General features: G+C 38.8%; 1 long non-coding RNA gene across 5 annotated transcripts in view; it reads left to right on the top strand.

Moving 5' to 3' along the window:
- The window catches only part of LOC142072175 (uncharacterized), a 99,821-nt gene that overhangs the window by 71,539 nt on the left and 5,409 nt on the right, over positions 1-22,873 (top strand). For 2 of the 5 annotated variants that reach the window (XR_012668558.1, XR_012668561.1), the window contains exons 5-7: positions 11,624-11,928; positions 12,617-12,680; positions 13,573-16,198. This is a non-coding gene — a long non-coding RNA (uncharacterized LOC142072175). Of the gene's footprint in view, positions 1-11,623; positions 11,929-12,616; positions 12,681-13,568; positions 16,199-22,873 lie in introns of those variants that run through there. The other 3 variants (XR_012668560.1, XR_012668559.1, XR_012668562.1) reach the window with 3 other exon arrangements.

A 22,873-nucleotide genomic window follows, 5' to 3' on the forward strand; every position in this document is an offset into this window, starting at 1 on the left:
ACCACTGGATTAATATGCCCTTATATGTTTTATGTTGCTTTGTATTTCAAGTGGCCACCCTCTGAGAGAAATTAAAAGTTTGGGGGTTAGCTTTCAGTAACAATGTACATATATAAATAGCGTCAAATGAGCAGTAGAAAGGGAAGAAGAAATGAGCTGGGATGAAGACCAATCATTCAGGAAAAGAGTGGTAAGGCAGTGAGTTAGTGGAAAAGGTTAAAGAGAACCAAAGTAGAGCATCTGTGGCTACATCAATGCTCTGAACTAGGGGTGTGATTCCCTAGTTTGCGTAGACATACTCCTCCTAACTCTCATCTGAACTAGCATGCTAAAAATAGTAGAGTAGCTGCCCTGGCATGAGCAGTGGCTGTACATGCTAGCCTCCCCAAATACATATCCACGGCGATCAGGCAGGTTTCTATTTGGGTTGCCTGGCCCATGCTGCTACCCATGCAACCGCAGCTACAGTACTATTCTTAGCATGCTAGCTCAATGAGAGTTAGCTTGAGTATGTCTACACTAGGGGTAGGCAACCTATGGGACGTGAGCTGATTTTCAGTGGCACTCACACAGCCCGGGTCCTGGCCACCAGTCCGGGAGGCTCTGCATTTTCATTTAATTTTAAATGAAGCTTCTTAAACATTTTAAAAACCTTATTTTTGCAAGTTTTGCAAATATTGTTTTTTAGTTGAAAGGGGTGTGTAAACCCCCAAAATGGAAAAAGGAAACAGAAATGTTTAGCATATGTATGTGTGTACTATGTACATCTTAGAATATGCATGTGTATACTATGTATTAGTCCAAACAGTGGACCTGTCTCCATCAGAACTTCAGTTTCTAAGTGCTTGATACAAGGTTCACTATCGAGATAAGGACCCACTGTGAAACTTGAATTCCCATCCTGAAACTCATTGGGTGAAATTCTGGACCTAACTGAAGTCAATGACAAAACTGTATTGACTTCAGTGGAGGCAGGTTTGGTTCTATTTCTGATGTCCGAATGTAAGAAGACCTACTTTTTAAATAGGTTGTAGATGCTAAAATAAGTGGAATGTACTTAGTGCATCCAGTATACCTCTGGCTTTCTAATTTACACCTCAGAGGTATGAACAAGAAGGAAGTGAGAGAGAATCTTACACTGCTTTTACTTTATCTCCACAACAAACTGTGGTGATCTGAAAATGGGGCATCTGCTTACTAGCTGAATAATACAAAGTACAGTGAAATGTATAAGAACCAGATATTTTAAACTGCATGGGTGTGCTATTTCTTGCTTGTTTGCAAAACTCACTAGATACCAGTAGTTTAGGGAGGTGTGAAAGCAAGAGAAAGGGAAATTACAGAGGAGAAAATACACAGCATCATTAAGTACCTCTTTCCATCTTCTGGCAGCTCTTCTTTTAATTCTTTTCCTTCTAATGTTTTCTTAATTCACTCCTTTATTTTCTGGCAGCCGTGCTAAATGTTGAAGAGACAATACTTGTTCTAATCTCACTGAGTCATGTTCGGGTAATTAATTCAAGCTCCAAACATTTTGATGTGGATTTCTACAGTTAATTGCAAGGTTGGGTAACCAACCCACCAGCGCTACTAGGAAGCAGCTGGAGGCATGTAATTCAGTTTTGATCCATCTCAAATGTATAAGCTCTACTTTGGTCCTACAAATGCTATAAAATGTTTTTATATAATTAATTCATATTAACATTTTAAAAATATACATTAGAACATAAGAATGGCCATATTGGGTCAGACCAGTGGTCCATCTAGTTCTGTATCCTGTCTTCAGACAGTGGCTGGTGCCATATGATTCAGAAGGAGTGAACAGAATACAGCAATTTATTCAATAATCCATCTCCTGTTGCCCAGTTCCAGCTTCTAACAGTCAAACATCATAAAGTATTTTACTCAACACTTAAGAATATGTCCATTTAATACAGATAATAATTTAGAGCCCAATCTTACTTTTCTGTTGCACACAGTGGAATGGATTGAGGGAATCAGGACTGAGCCATGAAGTTGATTTTTCTGATATATAACTAAATGTTGAAGAGCAGCATGCTGCTTATCATATTCACATAGGGATTCTTGACTAAACTATTTTACCCTCTATGTGCATGGACTTACACTGTGCAGACCTCAGAGCACAAGGCCCTGCACTGTTTTAAGATGGCCAGGGCTTTGTCGATTTCCCAGATCAGTTAGGGCCTGCTTGTGCCATTATTGCTCATGGTGAGTAGTACCTTTCTTTGTGTAGTTCCAGCATGGGTAAGGGTGGCAAGAATCAAGGCATTAGAGAACAGAAGTGTAGCATAAACACCTCCTCCAAAAATAAAACAAGTTATCAATATTGCAGATTCTTATACAATCACTTCAGAAAGAATAACATCCTAATATGAAGTAATTAAAAATTATGTAAGATACAGACCCTCAATCAAAACATATACTATCACTTTCCTTGGCTGATTTTTCCCTCCTTTTTCTTTTCTTAAATTCCATTTATTTTTTCATGTTAATCCTCATCGAACACTTTACAGTGACAGTAAGATGAAGGATATCTCTTTATAGCACCAGGTACAGAGGCCTACAGAAAGGAGGAATGTACTGAGAGGGGATAGAACATAAACTAAGAGAGCTAAAAAAACAGTAAACATGAAGATGAAACTTCTGATGGGAATGGTGCAGTGGTTGAAGATTAATGGCAGTCATATGATAAAGTAAATAGGAGGTGAATAGGAAGGTTTCATGGTAAGGTTTCGAGAAGGAAGTCAATTGGTGACTGACTGATGAGGTCAGAGAACGTTGGATGGGGCATCTGAACAGACGTAGTGACACCCAACTGCAGATAGTCAGTGGGAGAGGGAAGAGTGTACTAATTTTATGCTTTCTCGTTGGAAAACTGAAATGTGAATTATACATGTGCAGAGACACTCTTCAACTAACTTCATTAACACCAAGCAAGAAGAAGAATGCACACCAACATTTGATGTACATACTGTAAAAGGATGAGTAGCAGAGGTTCCCCTTAAGGTGTTTATGTAGTATTGGGGAACTTTTTTACTCATTCCAAAACATATAGAGGGAAGAGGTCAAGGCTGGAAAAATGACCAGCAGAATAAGTGGCCACAGCAGCAGCAAGCAGCAAATCAGACTGTTTAAATAGGAAGGTAATGTATATTGGATTCAGAAATGGAGAGAAGCTCACTGGAGGTGACAAATTATGGGAGAATATGGACAGATTTCCTGTATTACAGTTCCCTGAAAATTTAACCAAATGCTTTCATCCTCCTGCTCCCCACCCCAAGTGCAGAGATAAACATAGCAGAACCCGGGAAGTTTCACATAGCAACAAGGCAGGCAATGGAGAAGCCACTTTAAGAAATTCTGCTTCCTGTGTACCTTGTGGCTGGTTCTGTAGCAGTGTGAACCAGGGACTTGCGGAACACGAAAAAGTGTGGCTAATGGGACAATTTAGGAGGAGAATGGGGAAATTATATCTATTTGTAGTGGCTGTACTGTTGATCTGTGGTCTTGGGTTGAAGGTACTTTTCTCCCAGAGAGTTCTCTTGAACAAAGCCCATTTATTCAGATTTTGTTCAAGTCCCTTCAGATAATAGGCATCTAGGCAGAAGACCATAAAAGAGGGAACTGCGAAGTTAAAACAAGATGGGATTAAGGATTCAGCAGAGACAGGATCAAGGCAAGGATGAATTCTGGCCATGTTCCAGAGGTGGGAATAGGCAGATTTACAGAGAGGAGTGACATACAGTCAAAATACAAGGGAAAAGTAGCTCAGGGTCAAACTAAATTAAGTGTTTAAACGTGCTGCTTTCCTTTTGTTCTGGGATCAGAGTTATTCCTTCCAGCCAACTGGTCTCACTTTAAGATAAAACCAAACACCTTCCTTCCCCCTAAAACAGCGTAAGTTAAAAGAAAACATATGTGCTGCTGCCTTTCTTCCTCAGGCTGATCTAAAAACAATGCAGTTTTATTTATAAAATCTTGGGAGAAGACAGAGATAGGAAGAAATGCTTCTGTTTTTATTCTGTTGGGGGTGTTTAGTTGAATGTTTTCCTCGTCTTGGAAGATACTTATTTATAATTAATTCTATGTAAAAACTGGACAAGGGCAGCACAGTAGGATATAGTATGATATTTTTAAAAAATTTTCTGATTGAGAGATAACTCATTTAAATTACCTTTCTAATCCGCACACTCTGTCTCCTCTCTCTAGGCACACCAAGGAAATCATATACAGAACACACAATGATCTCATACTGAACGCTATGTTATCTCATTTCAGCAATGGAGGGATTAGATCTGTTAGTTCCCATGCTGACAGTGCACTGGCTGGCTCAGTGTCGTATGTTTCTCAGCAGCTTTCTGGCTTGCTTTTTATCTTAAGACGAATGGGCAAATGGCAGTGAGCTTTCAAGCTTTCTGAAGTAGGCCTGCAGGATCTTCACCAGTTGCTGGATGGTTTATTCTACTTATGCTCTGAAAGTTATATTTATGCTTTTGTTTTGATAACTACATTTACAGGAGAGGCTATGGGAAAACATTCTTAATTTTTATACAACTGCTCCCTTAAAACCATAAAGAAACAACTGGCAAAATGCAGAATGTAGTGTTTATGCAGACTGTGGTTTTGGTCTGAATTTGCCTATTTGCATGTGTGTAAAAGCCTTACATATTTGGAGGAATCTTTCAAAATTTCCATGAAACAGTGTACACTATTTTTCCCTGTTAGTATGACAGCAAAACATTGGCTTCAAATTTTCACATTTCTTTTTATCATCAAGGTGGGCTGGTTACGATTAATCGAATCAGGGAGATGGTTTTATTCCTGACTCTGTGATCAGGATTGTTTGTCACATGGTCAGGAGTGTGTGCAGAAGCCATTGTGACTCATTTTCTTACAAGCAGCGGCCGCTTGTTTTGCAGCACTCTTCTAGCCGATCACAAAATGTTGGCTTTCACCTTTCTGTGCCTGAGTTTCCCCATCATGATAAGTAGGTTAATAGCATTTACTTCACATGTGTATTGTGGGGAGTAATTAGATAATGTTTTTAATGCACTTTGAGATCCTGGTAAGGAAGAGCTGCTGCTGCAGCACAAAGTATTTGATTTTTTTCCTTCCTCAGGGCTGGAATAAGACATAGGCCTATAGTGCTTATGCCTGGGACCCCAATTCCTGGAATTACCTGATCAGATCAGAATTTCAGCTTTCACTTTTAACAACTGTCCAGTCTTTTTGATTGCAAAGAAAAGCTTGAAAATGTGATTCAAGTGAAACCTGGGATTACCTGAACCTGCAGGGAGTCTGAAAAATAGCTTTAAGAAGTGCCAATTGCCCCATTCATCTTAACTCGGAAACCTGACACCTCTCCAAGGAGAGGAAGGGTAATGCCATGGGGTCATGGTGGCTTTGGGACCATGGTAGGCCCCACAGATTGTCTGATTTTGCCTAAGAAGTCTTTTCTTGAGGTTATTAGCACACAATTCTTTCTGTGCCTAGACCCAAGCTCTGACACTTCCAAGAAGTATGAGATTGGAATTACAAATATTATTTCATATGAACAGTATGGTAATTTATATGGGAATGGAGGTTAGACATCTTGTCTATGTTACAGTTAAGATGGCTGTTAATAGTCACAATTAAAAGGATGAAGAGTCAGAGAAGCAAATATTTATATAAATACTGTACATTTATTAGTGTTTACAATGCATGCTGCTCATCTGCTCAGCTTTCATCTGAAATAACAATGTTATGAGGCAATAAATGTGGATGTAGTTTAATAACAGATGTTAAATGACATAATTTATTTAGAAATGTTAATAATTACTGCAGTGGCAGCATATAAAAGTATTGCATCTTATGTTAGATATTTCTTATGTGAAATCCGGCAGAGGGGGTGGGATTGATATCTTTACAAATAAAAAGTCAGCTGAATAAAGTTATGATAGCTCTAGAGAAAGACAAGAAAAAAAGGTTTAGCAATTTTAATGGCAAAGTTAAACAAGATGTAATTGTTTCTTCTCATTTCTTTATTCTGTCAGAGCCCAGTCCTGCATTCCTGTCCAGCAAAAACCTTCCTGAAATTCGCAAAAAGAAAAGGAGTACTTGTGGCACCTTAGAGACTAACAAATTTATTTGAGCATAAGCTTTCGTGAGCTACAGCTCACTTCATCGGATGCAGCTGTAGCTCATGAAAGCTTATGCTCAAATAAATTTGTTAGTCTCTAAGGTGCCACAAGTACTCCTTTTCTTTTTGCGAATACAGACTAACACGGCTGTTACTCTGAAACCTTCCTGAAATTGGAGTCAATGAGAGTTGCTTAGCACCTCTCAGGACTAGGCCCTATTGGTAATGGTATGGAACTATAGTATATAAAGCTCTTGTCATCTGCATAACTTTTAGCATCTCTGTATGTAAATAGACTATATGTAAAAACTCAATTTCTGAGCTGTGCTATTCTGTGGCTTCCATTTTTGCCTCCATAAATGGGTAGTGAATTTCCTAATGACTATTTGTGCCCACATCATTGCTTATTTTCAGGCACAAAATTGAATCATTATAAAAGGAGGCCATCTCTAATAGTCAGGCCCAGGGTCTGTCTTTATCCTTAGCTGAGTACACAATAGAATTGGTGATAAACTGTGAGTGAAATAGTGGTAAAATGTTAGTGATCTAGTGCAGTGTTTCTCAACCTTTCCAGACTACTGTACTCCTTTCAGGAGTCCGATTTGTCTTGTGTACCCCAAGTTTCACTTCACTTAAAATCTACTTGCTTACAAAATCAGACTGCACACTATTGTTGAAAAATTGCTTACATTCTCATTTTGTCTTTATGAAATTTTAGTTTGTTCTGACTTTGCTAATGCTTTTTATGTAGTCTGTTGTAAAATTCGGCAAATATCTAGACAATTTAATATACCCCCAGGAAGACATCTGCGTACCGCCAGAGGTACATGTACCCCTCTTTGAGAACCACTGATCTAGTGTTTCCTGATTTTTCAGACAGTAATGTTGCCTCAGCCTTTCACAATAGAGAATGAATGTATAATATATGGATACCATGGATCAGTAATATATAATTGATTACCTACAAGAAGTTGGTATAGCAATAGATAATCCTCACAAAAGGCCTAGTCCTACAAATTCTTACTAACACAAGTAGTTCTCAAGTCTGTTTAGGGGAACAATGGTTAATGTCTCACTCCTGCTCTCATTGGATTTAAAAGAAGTTTTGCAATTGATGTCAGCAGGAACAGAATTGGCCTAAAATTGTCATAGCTGTAACATGCAGTTTCCCAAATGAGTGTAAGACTCCCTAGAACACAGGGCTGCAGAGCTACCAAGCAGCTGTCATCTCCAAGCTGCTACCCAGTGGCAATTCCAACCAGTTTGTGCTCCACTTCCCATAACCCGCTGTGGACACGGATCATGGGAAACTCCTTCTCAAGGGTTTGACAGACAGCAGCCTCCTGGCTCCTGATTGGTTCCCTGCCCGATAAAACCCAAGAGGCGCTCCAGGAAGTGTGTAGGCAACAGCATGTAGCTGCCATGATAGCGCCTGAATTCCTGGCTTTGGTCTTGGCTTGATTTGAACTTCACCTCCTGAGTCAGACCCTGAAACCTGACTCAGACTCTGATCCTTGGTGTTGAGCCTGACCTGGAATCTGACTATTAGCTCCTCCACTTCTCCCAGCTGCAGGTTTGCACATGCTCTGACCTTTGGCCCTGACTGCCCTTGTTGGGATCCTGACAATGGAAAATTATGGACAATTGCGATGTTGCGTATCAGTTTCCCCCAACATTTTGGGCCTGATTCTGCTTCCATACTCTTATTGAGTAGCTGCTTGCCCCACAGGTAATTCCTTTTACCATGATCCAAATTCTTCTTCTAGTTCATTTTATCATGAGGCCAAATGCTCAGCTGGTGTAAATTGGAATACCTCAATTGTAGGTAATGGAGTTCCTGATTTACACCAACTACGGATATAGGCCTAAATATCAATTTGTTTCCTTTGCAACATCTCAACACTGGCTTGAGTTTCACAGAAATAATACAGTAAACTAGAAAGGTGCAGTTTCCCAGAAGGCTGAAATTATTGGTAGTAAAACACTGACAACAGCCCTTTTTTTGGCCCTCTGGAGAAGCCTGAGGTTTGCCTTCCCAGCAATTGTCAAGTGTAGATTAAAGCAGAGGCAGCTGTGTCTGAGTGATGTGGGAGCTACAAAGGAATCTAACTAGCCAGCATGTTTCATGTTCTGAAGGCTCTCCCTCCTGGTGCAGATCCATCACATTCCCTGCAAAGTTATTTTTATGGCTTGAGGTGTGTTTTTTTTCCCTAACCACAGTAAAATATAGCCCCATACTATCAGGTCATGCAGTAGCACAATAGCTGAAACAGAACTAGGGTCTTTGGTTTAATAGAAATGTGTTTTAGGTAATGGTTTGAAAATCAACAGTTATTTTACAGATTTAATTATCCATGGACTTTGTTCTAACTAGCATACTTCGCACATACAGGACAGAGTGGGGAAGGGAATAAGATGACTTTCCCCCTATGGGGCTCAGATAGAATTGCACCCCCTACACACAGTGAAGCCTGGGGACTATTCCTAAGTTACTCGTGCAGAAACAAAAGGAGGTTTTGCCTTCCCCGCACTGTGCGGGGGGAAATAAGCTGCACCCCTTAAAAAGGTACTGCCATTTTCAGTGCTCCCCTAGGCACTGATTTGTTGCAAGAGATTTTCTGCTCCTTTGTGTGCTCCGTTTGAGACAATACAGCTCGGTACTACCCCCAATCCAGGACAGGGCCTCAGGAGCATCCTCTAGCTCAAGATTGTAGATGACTCTTCAATGTCTCCCAATCTGTTTTCTCTCAAAATATGTATTTCTAAGTTAACCCTAGATGCCTGCCACGTTTTCACTGGGTAACCAGAGGCTGCCCACACCAGTTACTATTTAGTTACTTTACAGGGCTGGGGAGAGAGGTAATTTGAGGGGGTAGAATCCAGTTTTACTTGCTTCTCTTGCATGGTTTAAAAGATTAGCTATGCTAGCTTGAGTCAGTGATCAGCGAAGACTTTCTTACCCATTATTCCTCACAATAAATAAATTATAAAACACAAGCTATTTCAATGGGAAAAATCCTGGATAGTGCTGAGCACTTGCTAACTCCATGCAAATCATACATTGTATATGTTTTGCCATATGTAGAACTTCAAAATTAATATTTCCATTCCATATATTTTATAGTAACCAAAAGTGTACGAGGCATTACCACACAGAGCTTACTGGGTACAATTTTCAGAAGTGCTTAATTATGTAGCAGTATAGGTCGCATTAGACATACCTGCACTAGCTCTGCTTGAGATAACACCTAACAATAGCACTATGTCCACAGCGATATGGGTGATGACTTGGGTTAGCCACCCCAAGTACAATCCCGCCGGACCCCCCCCAGGTACGCACTCAGGAGGTTAGCCCAAGCCACTGCGTATGCAGTTGTGGACATGCTATTATTTTTAGGTGCTAGCTCAAGAAGCACTAGTACAGATATGTCTACATGAGCTGGGAATCACACCTTCCTAGTCAAATGCAGACATATTCTTAGTAGTCTTCCTTTGGAACTCTGCCCCTGGTTTGTTCCAGGCAACTGGTATGTGTTTGTTTAGCATACTGCCACTTCAGCTTTAGATGGCAGAGTGCCTATGGAACCACTGGATTATCTAAAGCTGTCCTCTGAAGTGTAAGACTACCTGCCTTCTCTTTAGAGTACAGCTACCTCCCTGGCACAGGGAGTTGCCCTCGCTTCTTCAGCTGTGAATTTGGCCTCTAGTTTAAGTGTTATAAATCAGAAAGAAGAGATTTCAGAATTGACTTGTTGGGGAGTGGGAGGAAGAGGCAGGATTTTAATTTAATGAGATTGCACTTCAGAATAGCTGCATATGTCCACTTTTGTTTCCTTTCCATCAAAAACCTGGGAATACTTCCAACCTTGGATTTACAGAATTATTGTATTCCTACCAAAAAAAATTTGACGTCCTTGGCTTACGATAATATTAGAGCTTGCTTGAAGCAGCTTGGCTGTGATTGAAACAAAATTCCCTCTGCAGCTTCCAAGTGACCAGTTCTTTCTTATCAGTCTGACAAGCAGGGATTGGGGTGAGGGAGGTTGAGACACAGGCAGAATTTGTGAGCAAAGGATAATACTGAACATGCTTGTTAACAGTTCCTTGTTGAGAAACCCCCCTTTGCTGCTTCAATCCATTTTCCTGCCCGTGTCTTCCAAGTGGAAAAATATGTTGGCACCTGCTTGCTTCCAACTGGCATGTGGTATCATGCTCTTAGGAAGCAGTTGCCTGTGATATTGACAGGTCTTATCATGTAGTTTAAGACCAGTACAGAATTGAAGTTCACTCTTATGATATTAAAATGATGAGTGGAGATCACTAGATCACCTCTTCACCTTACTTAGAGAATTATAAAAAGATATATAAACAAACAAGGAAAAACCTCTCACCCGATCAATATAGTGATATTACAAACTCTAAATACATCTCAGTCATGTGAATTACTAGGCGAAGGCTAATGTGATTCAGGATGCTGAAAAGGTCAAATTTCCACATTGTAATTAGTACCACAACTCAGAGAATATATTCAGCTTTCAACTTCTCTAATTACTTGTATTTATGAAAAAAAAAATGTCAATGAGCATAAAAAGGGTCCGCTTGGACTGCTTTTGAGTCAAAGGTTAGTAATGAGACTTGGAGTCTGTACAGTGAGTAGTACTCTTTCAGATGCAGTCTTTAAAGCACCTATTTTATAGTCTCCTTTTAGGCATAGACATGAATTTAAGGACCAACATACATTTTCAAGCTGATGTGTTAAAAATTAAAAGGAGAAACAGATATGAAGAAAATCCATTTGGCAGCTGGTGAGGGAAGAAAAAACATTACATTTGGGTGTGGACCGTTCCCCAGCCTCTTAAGTGATATCTACATTGGGGAAAGGCATCATGTTAACACCTCAAGTAAATGGGCAAGCACTGTTTAAAAACTGTTTTGATCATTCCTGGGCTTAACCACAACCAGCTAAGACATTTGTAGATCATAGAATATCAGAGTTGGAAGGGACCTCTAGAGGTCATCTAGTCCAAGCCCTTGCTCAAAGCAAGACCAATCCCTGATTTTTGCCCCAGATCCCTAAATGGCCCCCTCAAGGATTGAACTCACAACCCTGGGTTTAGCAGGCCAAAGCTCAAACCACTGAGCTATCCCTCCCCCTAAGGTGAATGTCCTTACCTATAATAAGGGCAATCTCATGTTTAACGTAGTGTTAGTTAATGTTTTCTAACATAATGTATGTTCTCAGGGCACACTAAGCTAACAAAATTTTCTGGACCAACATTTACACAAATTATTCATATGCTAATCGTGGTCACTCTCAGCCCCAGTTGAAATTACTTGCTATGGAAACTGTTCTTCATCTAGAAGAATGGTATATTTAGGGGACATTTTTGGATGCCTGTCTGCTGCTAGATGATCAAATGGTGGGGGTGTCCTTTCTTTTAATCTTTTATTTGCTGGGTGTTTTTAACCATTTTTCTGCAGATGCGGACCTTCCTGCAATCGTCCATGGATTTGTCACTTCAGAACTCTACTACAGTAATGAACTCTACATCTTAAATCAACCCAGAAATCAGAGATGCTCTTCAGGCAGCATTGGCTGTTTCTTGATTTTTGTGTGGATGTACATTTGATTTTGACCTATAAAGTCTGAAATGGTTTGGGACCTATTTATTTGAAAGACTGCCCTTTTCCCAGTATAACACAGCCACTGCTGCCATCAACAAGGGTGCTTGAGGTGGAGTCTCCTCAGTTTAAAAGGGAGGAGATGCACCAGCTGGTCATTTTTCGTAAGTGAATTTACTCCCCTGCTTGGTGTGAATTAGCTTGAATTTGTTGTGTTTCAGGGCATAAAAGGCCCATCTATTTAACCACGCTTCTGAGAGGCCAGGACATGATAATGGCTGGTGTCCCTAGATGAGAGATGTTACGGTCTGGGGTTGGTTATATTCTGGTTTGGGGCTGAGTGGAAATGGCAGGCTTATTCTTTGTGATTGTATTTGTAACTTATGTCAAAGGTGCCTAGAGCCTGGGAGCTTTTTCCATATTTACTTAATCTTATTATGAATGAAAAGAGAGAAACTGAAATCAATAGTTCTCTCAGAAGGCAATTAATAAATCTACCTGAAGTGGACTAGTATCGGAGCAGTATACCATTCCTTCATGAATGGCAATCCTTCAATTAAATTTGTTACACTGAACAATGAAATTACCAATGTGGTGGTCATCTTTGTTTCCTAGGAACTAGACTGATACCATAATATCACTTTTACATTCATGGGGAACGGCCATCAAAAGATTTCAGTGGTAGCCTGGGCCACATTCAAAATAGTAGAGGTGAAAAGCAGTAACTCTGTCAGCTCTGACCAGCCAGTGCTTTCAACCATAAACTTTTTAGGTTTCTACAGACAGGATGTAAAATATAAAATAAATGTGTCACCCTCCATAACAGATATATTGAATAGCAGTGTTTTACAGGGTTTCTGAAGACTCCCATTGTACTTACTGTGATTGGAAGACCCCTCCCGCAAAGAAGCCATGGGTGAGAGTATTAAATATTATTTCATTTTCTTGGGCTCCTGTGGTCTACATACATGTGAGAGACCTTATGTGTACCTTGGGTCAATTTATTTTTTAAAAAATGAGCAGAAAAAATAGTGCTGAAAAATGCCAAACCCATCTAGCCAAAGAACCATTTCCCTCATTTTATTTGGAACTTTTGGGATTTCTTGTCTTCCCTAGTTTTGATTTTTAACAGTCTTAACCTTGGGTGGTATTGTTACTTTTGCTGAGGTTCTATTCTAAGGCTGCAATACTTTTCAAATTTTGGTAAAACAGATTGGGTCAGAATTTATCAATTGTGAATGGTCCCAAACCACAAATTAAAGTAATTACATCAGTGCAATACCTTTGACTTTAACAAAGAGGAGAACATGGGCTTTAGCATGTACATGTGTTCTGTCCAGCAGCTGCCCAATTAGCAAATAGTGCCGGCATAGTGTAGAAATAGACTGACCGAAAGAGGAAGGATGGCCTTATGATTATGGCACTGGTCTGGATTCCTCAGGAGACCTTGGTTCAGTTTCTAGTTGTGCAACACTTCACTTCAATACCTGTGTCTCAGCTCCCCATTTATAAAATGCATCCCTCTCTCATGGGGAGTTGTGAAAATAAATCTATTCTATTAACATGTATGAGAGTCTATGGTTCCTTAGAATGGCATTTTACCTCAGAAATGCAGAGATAGGTATGTGAGTGCCATTCTATCTCACTGCTTCTGTGGCTTCTCTAATGGAAGGCCTGTAAAACAGTCTTTGTGTTAGTGTTGGGAGGAGCCAGGATGGGAGTAGAAAATTCCCACCCTGTTCTCTCCCCTGTCGAATACAGGCTTTCTTCCTGTCAGAATTTGACCTATGTTTTTTCTACCTAGGTAGCAACTAGAACTACGCTGCGAGCTATTTAGAAAATGCAACGCTATTCTTATCAGCTCTGAGCTACGTGAAGAAAAATTTAATATTTGTAATGTTTATATAGAGATTTATCTCAGAGCCACTTCTCTCATATACATTATTTCCTGGTCTAATCTAATATTTGCTTGGACTCTTCCTTGTGTTCAATACTTTTTAGAACTGTAATAAATAATCCAATTCAATTTAAAAAATGTTTTCCTCCAGATTCTAATAATCCTGTGATACAATCTGTCCCCAGTTATAGTAACATGTAGTAATTTCCTTTCCTTTTCAATTTCTTTTAAAGTTCTTTTTTTTCCAATTAATTTCTTTTTTGTAAGAGGCTCTTTTGCTCAAAGGATTTGGAATGGGATGGCAGGATCTTTTTGAATTCATAGTTTCATATCTTTTTTTCAATTTCTTCATTTAATGTACTAAATATTACTCTTGTAAAATTATATACAACTATTAATGGATATTATTGCTGGCCACCACACACTTTTCATTCATACATAGAAAGTTAAATATAATAAGTGTCCTGATTGTTTTTTCTGTTTTCATCATCTTGTGCAGCACACAGCAGAGGACTGTGTGGCATGGTTGGTTCCTGATTTGTTTTAGCTAGTTTAAACAGACATCCTGTTCTTTTTATTAATGCATTGACCTTAGAGGATAAGGGGATACATGTCATATTTGGTAACATTGTTTCTTAATGTCACTCCAATATGTAGTGTTACTATGTAGTCCCCAGCTCTGTCTTAAGATACATCTGCCCTGCAATTGGAGGTGTGACTGTAGCACATGTAGACATACCTGAGCTAGCTTTAATCCAACTAGCTTGTGTACAAATAGCAATGAAGCCATGGCAGTATGGGCTAGCCACCACCGTATATATCCAGGCTCCCTGGTGGGTTTGTACTTGACTGACTAGTTCGTACTGCAGTCTTTGCTGTTGTGGCTTCTCTGCTATTTGTTCTGAATTAGCAACATTAAAGCTAGCTTGGGTATGTCTACATATGCTGCAATGACTCCTCTGGCTGCAGTGTAGACATACCCTTAGTGTTGCACTATTTGTACTAGAGACTGCAATCCACCAGGGATCCAATATGCTGAAATAAATGCCTAGCCTTTTGTCACCTTACCCTTTTTCTTTAAAGTTATCATTTATTATTTTTGTACAAGCTTTTAAACTTTATTGTTCATTGCAAAAGTTAGTGATTTCAGTATAGCACCATGTAGAACAAATCTTATTTTCTGTGACTAGCTAGTTATTTGCACAAACCATTTTAATGGGCGTGGGGTAGTGGGGAGGAGGAACTAAGTTGTGTTGGCAAGTGTGGATAATCAGAGGGAGTAGTGCAAATCATGCTCTTGTGTGTTAAGGTGACTGGTCTCACAAGCAACTAGTACATGGATTGAATGGAACCCCTTCTCCCATCTGAAGTCATCTCATTCCCTGAGGAGACTGCACTAAGGGTAATATAAGGGCAGTTGATAATTAGAATTTTCTCAAGACTTGTTGTTGGTACATCCCATCTCTGGGGAAGTTATTATATTAACTAACCCTCCTGTGAATGGCACATGGCACTTACATGTAGGAGAAGTGGCAGGCTGGATTCTAATACCTGTGATTTCTCCATATAGCTCTCTGGTAGGCACTTGTTGTGCCCACATTAACTATCACAAATAGAGCATGGCTCCTGTGTGTTTGGCTTTACAGATCATTCTGTAGCTCCACAAATTGGTTCATGATTGCTTCTATCACACCTGGACCTTTGCAAGAATTTCTTCTGTGACATACAGAGAGCTACTCTGTAGGGCCCCAACACAGTCATTGTTTCAGACACTCTTTCCCCTTTTACCACATTTGCTTTGATACTCAGTTGTAGGCACAAACTCAGGCCATGTAATTGCATCCATAATGGCCTAATGTAGGGGCATTCAATGCTTTGAAATTTTGGTCTTGAGTGTCTCCATTTTTTTCCTGTGAATTAAATATGTCATTTCTGTGGCACATATTCCCTGCTCAGCAGAGTTTGAGTGCCAGGTAAACATTGACACAGGTTTAAATGGGGTGGCTTAGGGAAATATTCTTTATTCCGGTAATCATTAAAATTGCAAGAATCAGTAGTATCCTTTAAAAGAGAAAAGCACTGAGGATTTCTACATGAATTTAAAAACCTCATACATTGAGCTTAGATGGGGATGTAATGTCTTTTTTTTTTTTTTTGGTCATTTTTTCCTTTATGACTGACTAGTGTTTCTTCTTAGTTTGGAGAGCAAATCATTTTCTACTAAATAACTAGCACTGCTACGTGATGTGATATTACCTGGTAGAAAACATGCTCAGCAAAACAACTTCCCAGAACAGTCAGTCAGATCTTTACTCCCTGGAACAATCTTACTCTACAAAGTCAATCAACATTTTTTTTGTTTTTCTTCATGCTTCTAAGTCAAACCTTTTCTTTTTTGCTGCTGTGGGAGACAGCTAGAAGACCAGTAAACTGTTTTATGAAAATCCTTTTGTATCAGATTTTTTACTGGAATGTTTTTCTCTCTGTAATTAGGATTATTACTATGTTGTAAACCTATTATTATGCCAAGCATGCTATTATTAAAGTATTATCAAACTATTATTATGTGATGATCACTAGAACATGCTTTATAACATTTAAGCAATGAGGCAAACTAGTATGTCTGTTACTGTCATAAAAGCACACACCCTCTCTAGATTGTATTACTGGGGATTAGGCCAAAGGATGCATGTTATCATCAAACATTAGGTGTGCTTTTGTCATGCATTATAAAAGAAATAGTTCAAAATGCAATTAAGAAACCAGAATGGCTATGTTGAAGTCTCCTGATCAGTGTGATTCTGGGTAAAGAGGATGGCTTCCTCTTAACAGTTGGACCTCTCCAAACTTCAGGGTCCAGCCTTCTCCCAGACCCTAAAACTTTTCTGTTCCATTAAAAAAAAAGATTATGAATATTTATTACTTATTATTAGGGCTGTTGATTAATTGCCGCTAACTCACATGATTAACTCAAAAAAAATTAACTGTGATTAAAAAAATTAATTGTGATTAATCACACTGTTAAACAATACAATACCAATTGAAATTTATTCTATATATTTGGATGTTTTTCTACATTTTCAAATATATTGATTTCTATTACAACACAGAATACAAAGTGTACAGTGTTCACTTAATTTTTTATTACAAATATTTGCACTGTAAAAATGATAAAAGAAATAGTATTATTTTTCAATTCACCTCATAAAAGAACTGTAGTGCAATCTCTTTATCATGAAAGTGTAACTTACACATGAAGATTTTTTGTTACATAACTGCACTCAAAAACAAAACAATATAAAACTTTAGAGCCTACAAGTCCACTCAGTCCTACTTCTTGTTCAGCCAATCGCTAAGACAAACAAGTTTGTTTACATTTACAGGAGATGCTGCTGACTGCTTCTTATTTACAATGTCACCTGAAAGTGAGAACAGGCATTTGCATGGCACTTTTGTAGTCAGTGTTGCAAGGTATTTACGTGCCAGATATGCTAAACATTCATATGCCCCTTTATGCTTCACCCGCTATTTCAGTGGACATGTTTCCATGCTGATAATGCACGTTAAAAAAATAATGTGTTAATTACATTTGTGACTGAACTCCTTGGAGGGAGAATTGTATGTCTCCTGTTCTGTTGTACCCACATTGTGCCATGTTTTTCATGTTATAGCAATCTCGGATGATGACCCAGCACATGTTCATTTTAAGAACACTTTCACAGCAGATTTGACAAAACACAAAGAAGGTACCGATGTGAGATTTCTATGGATAGATACAGCACTCGACCCAAGGTTTAAGAATCTGAAGTGCCTTCCAAAATCTGAGAGGGACCAGGTGTAGAGCATGCTTTCAGATGTCTTAAAAGAGCAACGCTCAGATGCGGAAACTACAGAACCTGAACCACCAAAAAAGAAAATCAATCTTCTGCTGGTGGCATCTGACTCAGATGATGAAAATGAACATGCTGGTCTCTGCTTTGGATCATTATTGAGCAGAACCCATCATCAGCATGAATACATGTCCTCTGATATGGTGGTTTAAGCATGAAGGGCATCGTTAGGGCATCTGGCATGTAAATATCTGGTGACGCTGGCTACAACAGTGCCATGCAAACGTCTGTTCTCACTTTCAGGTGACATTGTAAACAAGAAGCAGGCATCATTATCTCCCGCAAATTGTAACCAAACTTGTTTGTCTGAGCGATTGGCTGAAGTAGGACTGAGTGAACTCACAGGCTCTAAAGTTTTGTATTTTATTTTTGAATGCAGTTATTTTTTGTACATAATTCTACATTTGTAAGTTCAACTTTCATGATAAAGAGACTGCACTACAGTACTTGTATTAGGTGAATTGAAATATACTATTTCTTTTGTTTTTTACAGTGCAAATATTTGTAATAAAAAATACAAAGTGAACACTGTACATTTTGTATTCTGTGTTGTAATTGAAATCAATGTATTTGAAAATGTAGAAAACAACCAAAAATATTTAAATAAATGATATTCTATTATTAAGTGTGATTAATCACAATTAATTTTTAATCATTCAATTAATCATGATTAATATTTTTAATAGCTTGACATCCCTACTTATTAATTCTATTGCACTACTGATATGCATGTCACTTTACAGACAAAGAGTAAAACAGTGGGTAACATTTTCAAAGCACCTAGCAGCCAGACTTTTAAAGGTATTTAGACAGCTTGTGGGATTTTCAAAAGCTTCTAGGCACGTAAAACTCATTGATTTTAATGGGTATTAAGCACTAGCTGTCACTGGATAATCCCGTTTTCTGCCTAAGTACCTTTAAAAATCTGGCCCTAAGTGATTTAGATGCTTAAGTCCCACTGACTTTTAGTACAGCTTAGGCTTCTGAATGCTTAAGTTACTTTTGGAAATGAGACATAGGCTTATAGAGCGGGATTCACAAAGTTATTTAAGTGGATTTCAATGGGAGTTGGGCACCTAAATATCTTTGTGAATCCCACTCCTACTCACTTGTCCTAGCTCCTAAGTGCTTTTGAAAATTTTACCCAAGATCCCTGGCCTACAAAGATTGGCTACCATGTTTATAGGCACTTTATAAATTTTTAGGTAAAATGGCTTTACAATCTAAGTCCCCGTTGCATCAAGGGGAGCATATTGACCAGTGTGTGTATAATACAAAGCATTAAAACCCAGGTCATCTGCAGAAAGATTGGGAATAGGTCCTGGTTAAGGTTTTCTATATTGATAAAGTTTTCTGGGTGGACATTTGACATTTTCATGAAATAGCACTTGAATTTATTATGATCAGTACTTTCACATGGAAGACCAAATTAATTCATAGTGATTGATGGGATACTTAAAAGAAAGTGTTAACCTTTTCATATGGTGACTGGGTGACCCAGCATCCACTTCATTAGTAATATTCCTTGTACTGCGTTTATGTAGAGGAAGAAGAAAAAATCAGTAGGCTACTGCACTCCACATTATGATGAGTAAGTCTACACTTAACTCGGTTCTACGCCATGCAAAGCATAGCCCTGCTTTAATTCACAATATTTTATTCTAATTTCTGAAAGATGTAGTGCACTTGAAATAGCCAGAATGAAATGAGCCACTCATGATTAAAAGTACACCATAATTCCCCTCACAACGTTTAAAGGAGTGCTGCTTGTGTCTCCCGTTGTCAGAAAGACTATTTAATTTTGCTTTAACGAGTCAGTGGTGGATCCTGGTAACATGATTCAAATCATGTTCTGGTTAAATATTCATGAAGCAAAACTTAAGCCCTTAGGCCACTGAAAATGGTACTTTAGAATAAAGGTTATTTTCAAAGGTCTGATTTTTACTATTTAGAAAATGCAGAAAGTGAAAAAAGAAAACATTCTCAACTGTAAATTACTTGGTTATTTGAACACCATAGGTTTCAGATGCCACAGTTCCATTTAGTATTTGTACTATGACAACTATTACTCATACTAGAAATAAGTCTGAACCAACACTCTGGATATAAGCAAGTAGCAAACTTTGGGAAAGTTCGATTCTGGATCCAATCAGTGCAGCTCAAGCACATCTCTGATTCTTTCCAGTTCTATTATATATAATAAATACACCCTTGTAATGCAAATTTGTATGAGATATATATAAAGCGGGTCAAATTTTGCTCAGAGTCCCCTATGTGCTTATACACTCTATATTGCAGAAGAGGCTTGATTAAAAATAAATGCTTTAAAATGACTGTTATGCTAATACATTGGGCCATTACACAAATTAATGTGTTGAAAAGTAGTCAACTTTGGCTTCCGTCAACAGGGGTATGTGTAGAACAGAATGAACTGTGGCATGAGACAACTTTTAAAAAGAAAAACCTTTCCAATTTTGGGGGTCATAAGGGTTTTTTAACCAGGAAAGGGCGTTAGAGGAGGGAAAAGAAGGTGTTTGCTTCTGAATTAAATAAATTATATATCTTCAGCAAGGTTCTGCTTTATGACAAAAAGTTTGGAGATTTGCATCAGAAGCTTGGATATTACACCAAACTTCTTGGGTCTGGAAACTGGTCTGAAAGTCTTGCAATAATAAACATTAGTATAAGAGTGCCAGCATTTCCTGACTTGAGCTGGCCTCATTCTTCTGGTATTTGTTCTTTTGGTCCTTCCTGAAATCTGGAGTGGAAGTAACACAGGTGATTTTAATTTGTTTTAATTTGAAACTGAACTTTTTCAAACTTTAAAAGAAAAAGTGGAAGGACAAATTCTACCGCCTTTGATATGACCGCAACCACGAGAATGTGACCCACAAAGTTGTAAGCCTGTTCTAGCTTTATCTAAACTGGTTCATCCTATCGCTGTATATTAACTAGAGCTGGGTCTCAGCTGCAAAGTTCAGATCCAGATTTGATCTTGCCCTAGTGCTGATTGGGAATCATATTTTTGGTTCAGGACCAGCTCTATCTTTAAACACATTCATCTTGGCTGACTGAGTCACTCCTTCCAAATTTACCACCTGAGTGGGGGTGAGAAACTAGAATCTTATCTCCTAGGCCATTATTCAAGCACTGGCCCACATAACTTCCTGGACTCTACCCTACTACCAACAAAACAGCAAATCCAATCAGAAGCTTATTAATGTCTCAAGGGGCATGGGATTGCTACAGAACTTGGTATTTTTTGAGTAAATTGCTATAGAAGATCCTCTATGCAGTGGTGGTGTGGTGTAGCTCTGTTGGCCCCTGGATATTAGACAGAGAAGGTGGGTGAGGTGATATCTTTTATTGGATCAACTTCTACTCAGAGCTCCTCTTCTTTATTGGTCTACAGAAGTTGGTCCAGTAAAAGATATTACATCACCCACCTTGTCTCTCTAAAAAAAGATCCTGTCAGCTGTTACAGCTTCTCTGTGGGATGTGATAAGATATAGCTTCAGAAGGAATTTTTTTTCCTGCTGAATATGGGAGCCAACTTATTTTGGATTTGACCCACTCAGTTCTTTAGTGAAGACCTAATTTAAATAATTACCAGCTGGTCCAGTCCAATACTGAGAAATATAATCCCTGGCATAATCATGCATCCAGATGTTTCTTCCTAGATGATCACAATGGTCCCTTCTGACCTTGGAATCTCTGAATCTTACTGTAATGTCTTATAGCCTATGATCTTTTACTGTCTTTTTCTAGCTTCCATGAACTCTGTGTATTCAGCTTACCGTTCAAGATTCATCTTCACAAACCCCAGTGGAAGTCCCTATTAATTAGGGGGGGAAGTAAACAAAAGCTTAACTAATCAGCTGTTAACAATCAGTACCAGATTACACTAATGCAGTTTGAAAACCAAATAAGGAAGGGGGAGACCCTTAACAATTCATGAAGTAGGTACTAAATCTTGCTGACAGAAGATAACCTTCTTCAGCTCTGAGGCAATGCAAGTGATGTTGATCTATATAGCTGCAGATGTGGCTCCAGGGTGCAATCTGTCCAGCTGCTCAATATCAGCACTGCCACATGGGCACTGCAACAGGGAAGATAAATAATAAACCTCTTAGTCAAGGAGATAAATACAATTGGCTGCCATTAGTTTTTACACCAAAAGCCTGCTGCTTCCCATTGTTAGGGAGAGAAAGTGCTACTGAGAGGTATCTAATGAACAGAGAAAAGAATAAAGGATTTTCATGTTAACGCTCTCATTTTAGTCAAGCAAGCATGGCTTTTGAAATTCAGTGAAGAAATATTGTATAGAATGCACATTGCAGTCAATTTCAAATGCCATAGAACAGCCTAAAAATCAGGGCTAGGTGCATAGTTTGAGTACCAATCCACGGTGACCTAAACTAGTAGCATTTGAGACTGCTGCCTCCAACCTGAATGTTGTGAAGTCATTTTGATAGACAAAGGGTTACTATTTGTGTCATGATGTAATAGGCTTCTCATGTTGGGCTGTGAGCCCTGAAGAATCCTGCATGCTTGGACTCTAGTCCTGGTACAATGCTGAGAGAAGGGGACTGGTTGTGTGTGTTCAAGAGTAACCCCAGGAAGGTCAGTAGAGCTACAGTGAGGAAGCTATACAGTGAAAGGAGAATTAGGCCCAAGCAGTTCAGTCTGGGGCTTTGTACGGGACAAAGGTTATGGTCAGCAGCTGATCTGAAAGGCAAGCCTTGGCAGGTTCACCCATCTTTTGTTAAAATTATCATTAAAAACACTGACAAGTCAAATGAGTACAGGTTCTTACATGATCTTTTGCAGAGGACAGCTCCATGTCAGTACAAATTTTACCTGCCCCGTGCAAATTTATATCAGATGCCAAGTGCTTGATTCATCAGTTATAATTCCATCCAGAAGTTAATTGGTAAAGTATTTTGTCATTTTCCCACAACTCTCATTTTGATTTTTAAAAAAATTGTTGATTTTTCTTTTTGAAAGGATTAGAAACTTCTCAGCATGGCTTTTGCTTCCTATGATCCACACACCTCATTGACAAACTCTTTTTGCCTGCTTATAGGAGATCATTTTCAACAGATTAGTGAGGTGCAGCAAAGGTATCACAATAGTTTCCCTTCATTTTATCTGGTGGGAAACTGCTGGTCCAAAGTTATCAAGAAGTCCCTGAGTGTGGGCTTTTAAAAAATTAATAATAGAAGAAAATCAAATCATCTTGCAGGCAGGCGGAAGGACACTGCCTGTAGGACTGTGTTTTCCAACGGCATCCCGTGAGATAATGAGTCCATGTCTATGGAA

Source organism: Caretta caretta, chromosome 5 (assembly GCF_965140235.1).
Source record: "Caretta caretta isolate rCarCar2 chromosome 5, rCarCar1.hap1, whole genome shotgun sequence".
NCBI lineage: Eukaryota > Metazoa > Chordata > Testudines > Cheloniidae > Caretta > Caretta caretta.